This window comes from Arachis ipaensis, chromosome B1 (assembly GCF_059453495.1).
Source record: "Arachis ipaensis isolate K30076 ecotype BB chromosome B1, ASM5945349v1, whole genome shotgun sequence".
Lineage (NCBI taxonomy): Eukaryota > Viridiplantae > Streptophyta > Magnoliopsida > Fabales > Fabaceae > Arachis > Arachis ipaensis.
This window is the reverse complement of record NC_142436.1, coordinates 63,826,299-63,839,057: the sequence shown is the minus strand read 5'-3', so window position 1 is coordinate 63,839,057 and position 12,759 is coordinate 63,826,299. Positions and strand designations below refer to the sequence as shown.

General features: G+C 37.9%; 1 non-coding gene across 1 annotated transcript; it reads left to right on the top strand.

Moving 5' to 3' along the window:
• Nucleotides 1-10,999: 10,999 nt before the first annotated feature.
• On the top strand, nucleotides 11,000-11,107 carry LOC148576829 (small nucleolar RNA R71). Its single transcript, XR_015903474.1, has one exon. It is a non-coding gene; the product is annotated as a small nucleolar RNA R71 (small nucleolar RNA).
• Nucleotides 11,108-12,759: the final 1,652 nt, after the last annotated feature.

The following is a 12,759-nucleotide window of genomic DNA, read 5'->3' as shown; positions in this document are numbered from 1 at the left end:
AAATTTAATATATTTTTTTGAGTTGAAAAATATAATTTTTTTTTGTAAAATTGCGTAAAAAACGCGTACTGATAAATTAATTGACAGTACTGACCTATAAAAACTCAAAAACCTGAAATGTGAATTTAACACTAAAATAAAAGTAGAATCCAAAAATATCTGAAATTACCTAAAAATACAAAAATTTATAGTAGAATCCAAAAATGTGAATTTAACACTAAAACCTATAAAAACTTAATAAAAAACTAAATAAAAACTATTAAAAATTATATGAAAATAGTGTCAAAAAGCGTATAAAATATCTATTAATGCTCAAAGTCTTGAGTTCTTTTATCCTTGTCTTTTGGTTTAAAGGGTTACTGGTTTTTTCAATCTGCCCTCCTTTTCTTGCATTTTTGGGCAGTAATGGATTTTTATGTTTGGGAACTTTGGTTGAGGTAAAAGTGAATTTTTGTACTTTTGATTGAAAATTTTGAGAATTGGGTACATACTCATGAATCAAATACTTAAACCATATGCATTGTCACTTTTGTATATATGTTTCCATGTTCAAAAAAAAAATAGAAAGGGGACAAAAATGCCCCAAAGTTTGAGAAAAAAAAAATGCATGAGTTGTGATTGAAAAAAAAATGCATGAGTGTGTAAGAAAAGTGACAAATGGGTAGTTAGGTTTGCTTTGAGTTGTATAGATTGTTATGTAAGTTTGGTGAGAGCTTAGGCTAATCAAAGATGCAAATATCAAGCTCACTTAACCATATATAACGTTACCTTTTTCCCTAGCCCCATTACAATCATGGAAAAGTCCTCATGATATTTGTATGTATACATTGAATAAGTGTTGATTGTTAGATGAAAGACAAATCTTAGAAAGCATGATTAAAAGAGAAATGAGTGAATTAACCCTATACACTTGAGTGATTAGAGCAGGTACACAGCCGGTGAGGGTTCAAATGCTCGATTACATGTTTTCACTTATTATTATTGTTTATCTTGCAAGTTGTTTATGCTTTTCAATAACTCTAATCAATTATGGATTTGACTTGGTTGAGATTACTTTAGCCCGTATGTTCATATATGCTTTCTTGGAAATTGACTTATTTTGACTAAATAGTTGCATTCATGTAGATAGATTATATGTAGGTAGTTTACTTGCTTTGAATAAATGTAATACTCCTTGTTTCTTGCTTGAGTATAGCATGAGGACATGCTATTGTTTAAGTGTGGGGATGTGATGAATCCACATTTCATGGTATTTATTTGCTCTATATGGGTGGATTTCACTAACTTTTCTTGCACTTATTCATTGAAATAGCATAGTTTCATGATTTCTTCCTAAATTGTGCATGAAAGTGAAAACATGCTATTTAGGCCTTATAATTGCTAAATTTTATCCACTTTAATTCCATATGATGCCTTGATGTGTTTGCTAAGTGATTTCAGGTTTTCAAGGCAAGTATGGGTTGAAGAAGTGAGAAAAAGAGCATGCAAAAGGGAAAAAACCATGAAGAAATGGAGTTTGGATGTTCCAGCACCCGTGCATACGCACATACGCACAACGAAGATTTACGAGCGATGCGTACGCGTGACCCACACGTAAGCGTGGGAGTGAATTTTGCGCAGGGACGCGTACGCGTGACTCACGCGTATGCGTGACCCGAATTACGTCAGCTCATTAATTGCAAATTGCTGGGGGCGAATTCTGGGCCTCCAAAACCCAACCCAACTCATTTCTGAAACTATTTCAACCCCAATTCAAGTGGAAACAAGGGGGGCAATTAGAGTTAGATTTTATATGCTTTTCTCTTAGTTTCTAGAGAGATAAGCTCCCCCCCTCTCTCTAGTATTAGAGTTTTTAGCTTAGTTTCCTTTTAATTTCAGCACTTTAATTCTTGTTTTAGTGTAGTTTCATTTATGTTTTTATGCTTTCTTGTCTTTATCTTCTTCATCTCTTTTGTTATTTTCTCTTTTATGTTAATTTTCATGTTACGAACACTTTTGTTATTTTAATTCTAATTAATGCAAATTTATGTTTCCATGTCATTTATTGATTTCTTTAGTTGTTATTGTTAATTTCTTGCTTTGGTAGCTTTAGAATTTATTTTAATGCAATTTAATATTATTTTATTTTCATGCACACCAAGTGTTTGATAAAATGCTTGGCTTAGCTTTTACTTATTTTTCCTTCACTCTTGGCTTGAATTTGATGACTTTGGTGATCCTTGAGTCATTGATGTCCATTCTTGTTTGATATATTAGAATAGTTAGTTGATTTGGTTTCCCTTGACTCTATGTGACCCCTTAGTGTTGACATAGGACTTAGGGATTGAAATTAACTATGCCTATTTGACTTATCTTCGATGTCAGGTTGACTAAATAGGATTAACTCTTCATAATCATCATGTGTTTGTGGTCAATGAATAGGATAGGTAGCCTTAGCTCTCAATTACTTGCCAAGAGGTTTCTTGCATTTTAAGTTTTCTTTCCTTGCATTTAATTACTTTGACTTTTATTACTTTGACTTTTAATTCCTTGCATGTTTATTTAATTGTTTTGATGTTTAATTTTTTGCATGTTTAATTTTCACACTCTTGGTTGAGAAATTGGGTGTTTGGGTGAAATTGAGTTGTGGATGTCCATTCCGCATTGTTTGAGAATGATTAATTGGTTTGGTTTCCATTGACGCTAGTCTTTGACTAAGTAATTAGTGAGTTGACTAGAACTTATGGATTGAGATCAATTACGCATTTTGACTAATTCTCAAGGAGGATTGACTGATTTGGATTGATTCCACACAATTGCCATGTTTGTGGTCCATAACTAGGATAGGAATCCTAAACTCCCCAATTCTTGCCAAGAATTGCCATTTACATTCCTTGCATGCTCATTTACTTTCCTACTATTTACATTACTTGCACCTATTGCTTTCATTCCCAATTTCTCATGCTCTCTTTCTCATAGCCAATGATTGTACACTTAATTGCAACTCCTAGGGAAGATGACCCGAGGTTTAATTACTTTCGGTTTACATGATTTGAATTTAATATTTGATAGTGAGAATTCATTGTTGGTTTGGACTATGCTACCAACGAATTGATTCTATACGAAAAAAATTCTCTCTATCAATAACCATAGCTTTCTTCAAACTACAATTCTCGTGGGATTGACCTTAACTCGCTCAAGTATTACTTGGATAACCCAGTGCACTTGCTGGTACAGCTATACGAAAGTGTGGGAATTCGTGCACCACAAACCTGGGAGGAATACCTAAACCTGCCACAGGGGACTTGGGTGGAATACTTGAACCTACTGCAAGAGACTTCTGACAACTTAAAATTGCACCTAGGAGCAGCTGCTTTTGGCACTTGGGCTGAACCAACCTCTTCTGTTACCTCTTTCTGGAGCTAACTTGAAGTTGTGCATGAGGCAAGAGATTGAGGTTCCTCATCTTGTGGTTCTACTGGAGAATTTGGTTGGCGATTAGGAGTTGCAAGTTAACGAACCCTCACTCCTGGCTTCTGCTGCTGCTTTAACAGATAATTAGTTTATTATGTTAAAATATGCATAAAAAAATTTAGATAAAGCCCTCATAGATAGCATCTAATGCTGTAAAGAATAGAATATTACCCATCAAGAGAAATATTTGTTAAGGTATCATAAGAAGAGAAATATTTGTCATCCAAATTTTTTCTCCTCTTTCTATAAATTTAAATGAGAATTATCAAGATATTGGTTTATTTGTTAGGAAGATGGTACTAGCTTAATAACTTGGAAAAACATATGTCCTTCCTAAATTAATCATTTACCTGGTTAACATGGACTCATTAATATGTTGTTTTGAGTTTCATTGTATTATGACAGGCATGTCATTTGTCTATATCTAATTAGAAAGATATATCTTGACATTAAATTACATAATAGAAAAGAATGAGCAGCATAATACAATTCCAAACATAAAAGCTTCATCATGGAAATGTCATGTTATTTTTATACTTTATTTTCCTGAAATTCTAGCGAAGTTAGACCACATTCAAATATAATAGCAAACAACAATACATAATCAAAATCAACTACCTAAGCAGCAGGACGAAGAACTGGTGTTGATTATTGGTGCACGAAATTGTGATCTTAGCCAACGGCGCCAGAAACTCTGTACGCACGTCTTAATAAATCGTTTTTCATTCACAACTTCGATACAACTAACCAGCAAGTGCACTGGGTCGTCCAAGTAATAAACCTTACGTGAGTAAGGGTCGATCCCATGGAGATTGTTGGTATGAAGTAAGCTATGGTCACCTTGTAATTCTCAGTCAGGCGGATATAAAATAGTTATGGAGTTTTCGAAAATATATAATAAAATAGATAGAAAGTAAGGATAGAAACACTTATGTATATCATTGGTGAGAATTTCAGATAAGCGTATAAAGATGCTTTCGTTCCTCTGAACCTCTGCTTTCCTGCTGTCTTCATCCAATCAGTCTTACTCCTTTCCATGGCTGGCTTTATGTAAGGACATCACCGTTGTCAATGGCTACTTTTTATCCTCTCTGGAAAATGGTCCGTTGCACTGTCACTGCATGGCTAATCGTCTGGAGGCATCACCCTTGTCAATGGCTGCATCCCATCCTCTTGTGAAAATGGTCCAAATGCTCTGTCACAGCACGGCTAATCATCTGAGGTTCTCGATCATACTGGAATAGGATTCACCCTCCTTTTGCATCTGTCACTACGCCCAGCACTCGCGAGTTTGAAGTTCGTCACAGTCATTCAATCTCAGAGTCCTACTCGAAATACCACAGACAAGGTTTAGACTTTCCGGACTCTCATGAATGCCGCCATCAATCTAGCTTATACCACGAAGATTCTGATTAAGAGGTCCAAGAGATACTCATTCAATCTAAAGTAGAACGGAAGTGGTTGTCAGACACGCGTTCATAGGGAATGATGATGATTGTCACGTTCATCACATTCAGGTTGAAGTGCGAATGATCTTAGAAGCGGAACAAGTTGAATTGAATAGAAAAACAGTAGTACTTTGCATTAATCTTTGAGGAACAACAGAGCTCCACACCTTAATCTATGGAGTGTAGAAACTCTACCGTTGAAAATACATAAGTGAAAGGTCCAGGCATGGCCGAGAGGCCAGCCCCCATGATCTAAGAACCAGGCGTCCCAAGATGTCTAATACAATAGTAAACAGTCCTATTTATACTAAACTAGTTACTAGGATTTACAGAAGTAAGTAATTGATGCATAAATCCACTTCCGGGGCCCACTTGGTATGTGCTTGGGCTGAGCTTGAATGTTACACGTGCAGAGGCTCTTTCTAGAGTTGAACGCCAGGTTGTAACGTATTTCTGGCGTTCAACTCTGGTTTGTGACGTGTTTCTGGCGTTTAACTCCAGACAGCAGCATAGAACTACCGTTCAACGCCCTTTTACGTCATCTAAACTCAGCCAAAGTATGAACTATTATACATTGCTGGAAAGCCCTGGATGTCTACTTTCCAACGCAGTTGGAAGCGCGCCATTTTGAGTTCTATATCTCCAGAAAATCCACTTTGAGTGCAGGGAGGTCAGAATCCAACAGCATCAGCAGTCCTTCTTCTACCTCTGAATCTGATTTTTGCTCAAGTCCCTCAATTTCAGCCAGAAAATACCTGAAATCACAGAAAAATACACAAACTCATAGTAAAGTCCAGAAATATGAATTTAACATAAAAACTAATTAAAACATCCCTAAAAGTGACTAGATTCTACTAAAAACATACTAAAACCAATGCCAAAAAGCGTATAAATTATCCGCTCATCACAACACCAAACTTAAATTGTTGCTTGTCCCCAAGCAACTGAAAATCAAATAGGATAAAAAAACTTGAATATACTATAAATTCCAAACTATCAATGAAACATAGCTCCAATTAAATGAGCGGGACTTGTAGCTTTTTGCCTCTTGAATAGTTTTGGCATCTCGCTTCATCCATTGAAGTTCAGAATGATTGGCATCTATAGGAACTCAGAGTTCAGATAGTGTTATTGATTCTCCTAGTTCAGTATGATGATTCTTGAACACAGCTATTTTATGAGTCTTGGCCGTGGCCCTAAGCACTTTGTTTTCCAATATTACCACCGGATACATAAGAGAAAGTCTAGGGAGCCAATGGCCTAAGCGTACAATGTGTACAATGAAGGTTTAAAAAGTATTAGAGATATCATTATTAGTGTTACATTATCCTGTCAGGTTATGCTTTTGGGATGAGTGGTTTCAGAACATGGTATAAGAGTTCCAGATGCGGAAGGTTAAGAGTTCGAACCTTGGTGAATCCAAAATTAGCTTTTTATAACATGAGATGTTTATTATCCCTGGTATCCGGATGGTTATTCTGCATAGTATAAGTGATGTTCATTTAATTCATAAACCAAAGATTTAGCCCATTGTACATATTGTACACTTAGGCCATTGGCTCCCTAGCACTACTCGATACATAAATGCCACAGACACATAATTGGGTGAACCTTTTCAGATTGTGACTCAGCTTTGCTAAAGTCTCCAATTAGAGGTGTCCAGGGTTCTTAAGCACACTCTTCTTTTGCTTTGGACCTTGACTTTAACTGCTCAGTCTCAAGTTTTCACTTGACACCTTCATGCCACAAGCACATAGTTAAGGACAGCTTGGTTTAGCCGCTTAGGCCAGGATTTTATTCCTTTAGGCCCTCCTATCCACTGATGCTCAAAGCCTTGGGATCCTTTTTATTTACCCTTGCCTTTTGGTTTTAAGGGTTATTGGCTTTTTGCTCTTGCCTCTTGGTTTTAAGAGCTTTTGGCTTTTTCTGCTTGCTTTTTCTCTTTTTTTTTTTCTAATTTTTTTTCGCTCTTTTTTTTTTCTATTTTTTTTTCTACAAGCTTTGTTCTTTGCTGCTTTTTCTTGCTTCAAGAATCATTTTTATGATTTTTCAGATTATCAAATAACATGTCTCCTTATCATCATTCTTTCAAGAGCCAACATATTTAACATTCTTAAACAACAACTTCAAAAGACATATGCACTGTTCAAGCATTCATTCAGAAAACAAGGAGTATTGTCACCACATCAATATAATTAAACTAAGTTCAAGGATAAATTCGAAACTCATGTACTTCTTGTTCTTTTGAATTAAAACAGTTTTCATTTAAGAGAGGTGATGGATTCATAGGACATTCATAACTTTAAGACAAAGTTACTAATTACTAATGATTATGTAATGAAGACACAAACATGGATAAGCACTTAACATAGAGAAACGAAAAACAGAGAATGTAAGAACAAGGAATGAGTCCACTTTAGTGATGGTGGCGTTTCCTTCTTGAGGAACCAATGATGTCCTTGAGCTCTTCTATATCTCTTCCTTGTCTTTGTTGCTCCTCCCTCATTGCTTTTTGATCTTCTCTTATTTCATGAAGGATGATGGAGTGCTCTTGATGTTCCACCCTTAATTGTCCCATGTTGGAACTTAATTCTCCTAGGGAGGTGTTGATTTGCTCCCAATAGTTTTGTGGAGGAAAATGCATTTGAGGCATCTCCGGGATCTCATGGTGATGAGCTTCATACGTCTCTTAGTGATGGGCTTCTCTTCCTCAATGGGAATGTCTCCTTCTATGAAAGCTTCAGCTGAGTAACATAGATGGCAAATAAGATGAGGAAAAGTTAGCCTTGTCCCAGGAGAGGGCTTTTCGGCTATTTTGTAGAGTTCAAGGGAGATGACTTCATGAACTTCTACTTCTTCTCCAATCATGATGCTATGGATCATGATGGCCCGATCCACAGTAACTTCAGATCGGTTGCTAGTGGGGATGATGGAGCGTTGGATGAACTCCAACCATCCTCTAGCCACAAGCTTGAGGTCCAGTCTTCTTAATTGAACTGGCTTGCCTTTGGAGTCAATCTTCCATTGAGCTCCTTCCACACATATGTCCATGAGGACTTGGTCCAACCTTTGATTATAGTTGACCCTTCTAGTGTAGGGGCGTGCATCTCCTTGCATCATAGGCAAGTTAAACGCCAACCTCACATTTTCCGGACTAAAATCTAAGTATTTCCCCCGAACCATTGTAATATAATTCTTTGGGTATGGGTTCTTACTTTGATCATGGTTCCTAGTGATCCATGCATTGGCATAGAACTCTTGAACCATTAGGATGCCGACTTGTTGGATGGGGTTTGTTAGAACTTCCCAACCTCTTCTTTGGATTTCATGTCGGATCTCCGGATAATCATTCTTCTTGAGCTTGAAAGAGACCTCGGGGATCACCTTCTTCTTGGCCACAACATCATAGAAGTGGTCTTTATGAGCTTTGGAGATGAATATTTCCATCTCCCATAACTCGGAGGTGGAAGCTTTTGTCTTCCCTTTCCCTTTTCTAGAGGATTCTCCGGTCTTGGGTGCCATCAATGGTAATGGAAAAACAAAAAGCTTATGCTTTTACCACACCAAACTTAGAATATTGCTCGCCCTCGAGCAAGAGAAGAAAGAATAGGTGAAGAAGAAGAAGAAAATATGGAGGAGAGGGGGGGTGTATTCGGCCATAAGGGTGGGTTTTGGGTGGGAAATTGATTTTGAATTTTGAAGGTAGGTGGGGTTTATGAGGTAGGTTTATGGGGAAGAGTGGATGGATGTGAGTGGTGAAGTGGCTATAGGAAAGAGAGATTGAGGTGATTGGTGAAGAGTTTTGGGGAAGAGTGTTTATGCGATTGTGTGAAAGAGGGGTGAGAAGAAGTGAGTGGAGGTAGGTGGGGATCCTGTGGGGTCCACAGATCCTGAGGTGTTCAAGGATTTACAACCTTGCACCAAATTAGGCATGCGAAATGCCCTTGCACACAACTCTGGGCGTTCAGCGCCAGATTGGTGCTTGTTCTGGGCGTTGAACACCCATTTGTTGCCCATTTCTGGCGTTGAACGCCAGAACCATGCTTGTTCTGGGCGTTCAGCGCCAGCTCTTCTCCAAGATGCAATTCTGGCGTTCAAACGCCCAGATGCTGCCCATTTTGGGCGTTCAGCGCCAGAACCATGCTCTGTTCTGGCGTTGAACGCCAGCCAGATGCTTCTTACTGGCGTTTAAACGCCAGTAAGGTCTTCCTCCAGGGTGTGATTTTTATTCTGCTGTTTTTGATTCCGTTTTCAATTTTTATATTTATTTTGTGACTCCATATGATCATGAACCTAATAAAACATGAAAGAACAAGAAAAATAAAATTAGATAAATAAAAATTGGGTTGCCTCCCAACAAGCGCTTCTTTAATGTCAATAGCTTGACAGTGGGCTCTCAGGGAGCCACACAGATGTTTAGAGCATTGTTGAGACTTCCCAACACCAAAATTAGAGTTTGGATATGGGAGTTCAACACCAAAATTAGAGTTTGGTTGTGGCCTCCCAACACCAAACTTAGAGTTTGACTGTGGGGGCTCTGGTTGACTCTGTTTTGAGAGAAGCTTACTATGCCTCTTTTCCATGTTTACAGAAGGGTAACCTTGAGTTGTAAACACAAGGGAGTCCTCATTCAATTGAAGGACTAATTCACCTCTGTCAACATCAATCACAGCTCTTGCTGTGGCTAGGAAAGGTCTTCCAAGGATGATGGATTCATCCTCATCCTTCCCAGTATCAAGGATTATGAAATCAGCAGGAATGTAAAGGCCTTCAACCTTTACTAACACGTTCTCTACTTGTCCATAAGCCTGTTTTCTTGAATTGTCTGCCATTTCTAATGAGATTTTAGCAGCTTGCATCCCATAGATTCCCAGTTTCTCTATTACAGAGAGGGGAATGAGGTTTATCCCTGACCCAAGGTCACATAGAGCCTTCTCAAAGGTCATGGTGCCTATGGTACAAGGTATTAAGAACTTTCTAGGATCCTGTTTCTTCTGAGGCAATGTCAGTTGATCCAGATCACTCAGTTCATTAGTGAACAAGGGAGGTTCATCTTCCCAAGTCTCAATACCAAATAATTTGGCATTTAGCTTCATGATTGCACCAAGGTACTTGGTAACTTGCTCTTCAGTAACATCCTCATTCTCTTCAGAAGAGGAATACTCATCAGAGCTCATGAATGGCATAAGGAGGTTTAATGGAATCTCTATGGTCTCTAGATGAGCCTCAGATTCCTTTGGTTCCTCAAAGGGAAACTCCTTATTGATCACTGGACGTCCCAGGAGGTCTTCCTCACTGGGATTCACGTCCTCCCCTTCCTCTTTGGATTCGTCCATGATGGTTATATCAATGGCCTTGCACTCTCCTTCTGGATTTTCTTCTGTATTGCTTGGGAGAGTACTAGGAGGGATTTCAGTGACTCTTTTACTCAGCTGGCCCACTTATGCTTCCAAATTTCTAATGGAGGATCTTGTTTCATTCATGAAACTCACAGTGGCCTTAGATAGATCAGAGACTAAGTTTGCTAAATTAGAGGTATTTTGTTCAGAGTTCTCTGTCTGTTGCTGAGTGGATGATGGAAAAGGTTTGCTATTGCTAAACCTGTTTCTTCCACCATTATTAAAGCCTTGTTGAGGCTTTTGTTGATCCTCCCATGAGAGATTTGGGTGATTTCTCCATGAGGAATTATATGTGTTTCCGTATGGTTCACCCATGTAATTCACCTCTGCTGTTGCAGGATTCTCAGGATCATAAGCTTCTTCTTCAGAAGATGCCTCTTGAGTACTATTGGATGCAGCTTGCATTCCATTCAGACTCTGAGAAATCATATTGACTTGCTGAGTCAATATTTTATTCTGAGCCAATATGGCATTCAGAGTATCAATTTCAAGAACTCCCTTCTTCATAGGCGTTCCATTACTCACAGGATTCCTCTCAGAAGTATACATGAACTGGTTATTAGCAACCATGTCAATGAGTTCTTGAGCTTCTGCAGGCGTTTTCTTTAAGTGAATAGATCCACCTGCAGAGGTATCCAATGACATTTTAGCTAATTCAGACAGACCATCATAGAATATGTCTAGGATGGTCCATTCTGAAAGCATGTCAGAAGGACACTTTTTAGTCAGTTTTTTGTATCTCTCCCAAGCTTCATAGAGGGATTCACCTTCTTTCTGTCTGAAGGTTTGAACATCCACTCTAAGCTTACTCAGCTTTTGAGGAGGAAAGAACTTGGCTAAGAAAGCCTTGACCAGCTTATCCCAAGAGTTAAGGCTATCCTTAGGTTGAGAGTCCAACCATATTCTAGCTCTGTCTCTCACAGCAAAAGGGAAAAGCATGAGTCTGTAGACTTCAGGATCTTCTCCATTAGTCTTAACAGTATCACATATCTGCAAGAATTCAGTTAAGAACTGAAAAGGATCTTCAGATGGAAGTCCATGAAATTTGTAGTTCTGCTGCATCAGAGAAACTAATTGAGGTTTCAGCTCAAAATTGTTTGCTCCAATGGCAGGAATTGAGATGCTTCTTCCATGTAAATTGGAATTAGGTGCAGTAAAGTCACCAAGCATCCTCCTTGCATTATTATTATTTTCGGCTGCCATTTCCTCTTCCTATTCGAAAATTTCTGAAAGGTGCTTGCTGGATTGTTGTAATTTAGCTTCTCTTAGTTTCCTCTTCAGAGTCCTTTCAGGTCCTTGCTCCTGCTCATATGAAAAAGAGGGACAGAAAAATAATAATAGGGATCCTTTTTACCACAGTATAGAGGTCCCTGTGTGAGTAGAAGAAAAGAAGAAGAAAAAGATTCGAACACAGATGGAAGAGGGGTTTCGAATTTGGGTGAGATGAAGTGTTAGTAGATGAATAAACAAATAGAAGGAGATGAGAGAGAAGGAGAATTTTCGAAAATTATTTTTGAAAAAGAGTTAGTGATTTTCGAAAATAGTTTTTGAAAAAGGTTAGTAATTTTTCGAAAATTAAAATAAAAAATTAAAATAATTAGTTAATTAAAAAGAAATTTTGAAAAAGAGGGAAGATATTTTCGAAAATTAGAGAGAGAGAGTAAGTTAGGTAATTTTGAAAAAGATAAGAAACAAACAAAAAGTTAGTTAGTTAGTTGAAACAAATTTGAAAATCAATTTTGAAAAGATAAGAAGATAAGAAGTTAGAAAGGAAATTTGAAAATCAAATTTTGAAAAAGATAAGATAAAGAGATATTTTTGAAAAGATATGATTGAAATTAGTTTTGAAAAAGATTTGATTTTTTAAAATAACAATTAATGACTTGATTCACAAGAAATCACAAGATATGATTCTAGAACTCAAAGTTTGAATCTTTCTTAACAAGCAAGTAACAAACTTGAAATTTTTGAATCAAAACATTAATTGATGATGTTATTTTCGAAAAGAGGTAATGACCAAATCAGTACCCGAAAGATTCAAACGCTGGCATTTTGGTACCTCACTATTGTTATTGACAAAATAGTCCTTAAAAGATTTTAAAATTTGACAAGCGTACCCACGAGTTCACCGGAGCACATTTCCGGCAAGCATAGTGCTGACATGGCTACTGCATTTTGATGATATGGCAAATACCCTCCCCCACCCTAATTCTTCTCCTTCTCCTTCCCCCTCCCCAACGCACTCCCCCCTTCCCCTTCCTGAATGCATTCTCCCCCCTCCCCAACCTTAATCCTTCTTTCCCCCTCTCTAACCCTAATCCCCCATCCCCAACGTACTCCTCCCTTCCCCTTCCTGAATGTATTCTCCTCCTTCCCCAACCCTAATCCTTCCCTCCCCCTCTCTAACCCTAATCCCCCATCTCTAACGCACTTCCCCCCTCTTCGGTCCAAAATTCCCA